Genomic DNA, 4,179 nt, shown 5'->3' on the forward strand with positions numbered 1-4,179 from the left:
TAGCTCAGCTCGAAAAAAAAAAAAAAGAGCTCGGCTATGCCCACTAGCTCGTGGGTGGGGACGAGCCGAGCTCGAGCTCGGCTCGTGAGCTCCTTTTTTAATTTTTATATACGTTTTCTTTCTAAATATTTTTTAAAAAATACAATTTTGATAAATTTTTATCTTATAAGTATTTTTATTTTGTAAACAATTTATTTAGATAAAGTATGTTTTACTAATAACTTATAAGTTATAATTTATAAGTAATTTTAATTATAACGTATTTTTTTATGATTTTATCTTATAAATAATACTTACTTATAACTTATAAGTTTTTTTAATTATAATTCAATTTTTTACTTATAAGTTATAAATAATTTTTAGTTAATATATTTTAATTTTCAAGTTTATTTTGAAGAAAACATAATGATTGAAAATCATTATTTTATAAATGATAAAATTAAATATGATATGAGAAATTGTAAAATGATTTTTCAAAATATATTTCCTTTTTAAAATAATAAAAATAATAAAATATAAACCCTCCTCCTTTATTCGGACTTGGGACCGGCTACTTCAGTAGTTCTTATTTCGAGTAGGCGGAGTTAAAAATTGTACACGAACAACTTGTTATGTGTACAATTTTTTTTAAAAAATTATAAAGGTATTAAAATAAAAATTCGTCATAAATATGATTAAACTAAATATCACTTACTTGACTACATGCAATTTCGGCATATTTATTTTGCAGTCGAAAATGAGCGTCTTGTCAGTTCTTCACGCACATTAATGTTTCCAAAACATCTTCTTTTAATTGATTCCTAACATCAAAGAGAACCCTATACCCTGCACTAAAAGCAGATTCTGAAACTACAGTGCTAACCAGAGGTGTTAGTAGATCTTTTGCCATTGCAGAAACTATTAGCCATCGGCGTTCATACTTTCGCCAGAAGTCAACTACTTCTTCTGAATTTTTCCTTAATGCATTGTTACTAGGCCAATTATGATTAAAGTAATCAAGTAATTCAGCAGGCAACGCATTTTGACTAGTACATGCAGTAGAAGACAAACTACTATGACTGGAGGAGTCATATGCATTTCCAATTTGACCATATCTATATGAGTTCATACTTTCAAATAAATCTAAAATTTCAGCGTCGTCATCTCCTAAATTAGTGGGAGGAATACTTGTAGAGCTGAAGGGTACACGAGTAACTTGTGTACCCATTCGTGAAGCATATATTACATACATTTCAGATAAAGTTGCTTCCAAATTCCTATAGATAATAGGTATGTTAAAAGATAAAGATTCTGACATTCGCTCAATTATAAATTTAGTACCAGATAAATTATATTAGGGGTCCATGATGCATGCTAACGGAAATAACATGGCCAAGTCTTCCCAATATTTTCTAAACTTTAATTCCATGGCATTTATAACTGAACTAAAATCGGGGTCATTTTTAAATCTATCAAAAGCCCTAACAACTAGATAAAGACGTTGAAGGACCATACAATTAGTAGGATAATAAACACCAGACAAAATATTTGTAGCATCATAAAAACATTTCAAAAAATGTTTAATTTTAGTAACTAAAATCCAATCGGACTCAATCAAAACAGTTTTCTCGTCGTTTCTAAAATGCCTACTGTTATAAAATTCAGTAATTAAATGTTCGAAACCTTCACACGATTTTAATAATAAATATGTGGAGTTCCATCTATGCGCTACGTCACTAATAAAAGTTTTTTAATGCGACACCCCATGTTCAGCACAAAAGTCCTCAAATGCTTGTTTTCTACTAGGTGAAATAGTAATATAAATTAGTGCATCCCTAATTCGTTGAATTTCATCCTTAACATATTTTAAACCATCTTGTACTATTAAATTTAAAATATGACATACACATCGAATATGAAATAAAAAAACCACCAAATTCAGGTTGAAGTACTCTTTGCAATTTCTCAATAACGTTCATAATAGCACTAAATATATGGTCACTGAAATAATTTTTTTTTTTTTTGAACGAGCCACGAGCAGCTCGGCGAGCGGCTCGTCAATCAATTCATAGGTTCGGCTCGTTGCTCGGGCTCGTTTTTACGAGCCCGAGCCCACGAACCCGCGAACTACTAGGGCCCATTGCCACCACTAGAACCGAGACAATTAAAATCAATATCTTGATTCCGTAATCACAAAATCTATTAATCTTACTTGAACTGTTGAACCACACAAAAAATAAGTGCCTGTTCTCTTTGTCGTTTTCAAGCCATTTTCTGTTTTTTATTTTCTAAAACGATGAAGACGAGTTCTCCTTTCCATTTTCAAAAATGAATTTTGAAAAAAAAAAAAAATATTGTACACAAAACTCGTTTTTAGCCCCAGTTTGATCCCCATTAAATTCAATTACATTACATTTCATTTTTCTCTCTCCTATTTTCAACCACACAATCTTCCATAAAATAATATTATATATAAATCGAAAACTTTTTCTTTTTTTAATTATTTATTTTTCTAAAAAATACTATTCCCACCATTTTCATTTTTAGGTTCATTTTTAGGTAACTGAGGGTCAATCTTGAGCTTAGACGTTTTGAGTATTTTCTAGCAAAACTCGGCATTTTTTGAAAAACACAGGAAAAACTCTCGTTTCCATTTCTCTCCACCATCGCATATCCTTCTCTCACGTATCCTTTATCTCACGTCCATTCACACCACCTGTCGTGGGCGACATTGGGTCGGGTCCGTTGCTGGGCAAGGTGCAACGGAGGCCAACGATGTCGACCCATGTGGTCCGCCACCATGGGTTGACGTGACGGCGTCGAAATTTGAAGAAATCAAACCGGGTTAATTGGGGATCGCGAATGGCGATTTCTTTGGAATCGGGATGCTGCTGAATCTGATACAGTGTGGAAGCGTTTCTTCCGCTGGATTATTAAGATATTATTGCCAATTGCATAATCGGCTAAAGCTTTGGCTATGGCTTCTATACTCCACACTGTCTACTCAATACGCTCATCTTCCAACTCGCTTCGAACTCCAAAGCTTGCTGGTCCACCCATTTCTCTTTCCTTCAGCAGTAATCCAATTCTTCTAATCTCTAAAAGATGTTTACTTTAATTCTAATTATGGCCACTTCTTATTTATTTGCATTGAATTGATTTAGGACGGAGGCTTGTGGTGAAAGCTACAGAAACTGATCAAGATGAAGGTTAGATTAATTTTATTTTGTTTCCTGTACTTTTTAATGGGTTTTGAACGTTGCTTACTTGGTTTGAATCACGAGTTAATTTATTTGGATGAAAGAGAGGAACCATCGCCTTAATTGAAATGGTTAATTCGGATTTATAAAATGCTGGTTCAACTGTCCTTACAAATTGTTCCTTCAGACGTGCTTTCACAGAAACTTGTTCCCCTTTTATCAGTCGAGCTTTGACTTGCTCATTGACTAATTCTTTCCCTGTCTTTTGCACATGCTGAGTGTCTGTTGGAATGGATTGGATTTGCTGGATGAATGGTCTTGCTGCAAGCTGCTTTTTGTTTGGTTTAGCCTTGACTGATTGGCCTTCTTTTGTCATTCGCAGTTCTAGCTTCCTACTGTTTGATCCTATGCTGAGCCGAGGCCTTTAACATGATTTATCATTGTTGCCCTGTGTCATTCGCCTTGCCATGTCATTGATGGGATTCACTTGTGCTTGCCTTGCTTTAAGAATTATTCATAATTAGTGCACATGTCTCTAAAATATGCTTTTATTCTTTCATATGTATGTTGATTCAACTTATAGAGGTATGTGGTTCAAATAACACTTTTTTTTCTTTCTCACTTTCACAATGAAAGTTTTCGAGTTTTCTATGTGGTGTTACCATTTCTAGCCCGTTGATCTGGCAATATGTTGGCTGCTAGAGACTTTAAGGGTTAAGGTTTTTTCGGACTAACATTTATCCCGTATTAAAGGAGAAATGTGGAATTGAAATAATAGTAACGTGATTAATAAAGTTTTCTTTTATGAGCTTTTGTCTCGTGAAAGCGAACGTCAAAAAGCTTTGTCAAGATTAGGAATAAAATCAAATTTCAAGAGTCGGCTATGCTTGCTGATATTAGGTTTACTAGCAAGTGTAGAAGGAAAAGGTCCTGAAAAAGTTATCTAGAATAGAAAAAAAAAATTTAACTAGGAATAAGATTAGAAAGATTTTCTTGATTT

At 33.4% G+C, this 4,179-nt stretch overlaps 1 long non-coding RNA gene across 1 annotated transcript; it reads left to right on the plus strand.

Annotated features, from left to right (window-relative positions):
* The first annotated feature begins 2,580 nt into the window (after positions 1–2,580).
* Positions 2,581–4,141, plus strand: LOC111382730. Its single transcript, XR_002700600.1, has 2 exons — positions 2,581–3,056; positions 3,144–4,141. It is a non-coding gene; the product is annotated as an uncharacterized LOC111382730 (long non-coding RNA).
* The last annotated feature ends 38 nt before the right edge of the window (positions 4,142–4,179 follow it).

The sequence above is a fragment of the Olea europaea genome, unplaced genomic scaffold (assembly GCF_002742605.1).
Source record: "Olea europaea var. sylvestris unplaced genomic scaffold, O_europaea_v1 scaffold2556, whole genome shotgun sequence".
NCBI lineage: Eukaryota > Viridiplantae > Streptophyta > Magnoliopsida > Lamiales > Oleaceae > Olea > Olea europaea.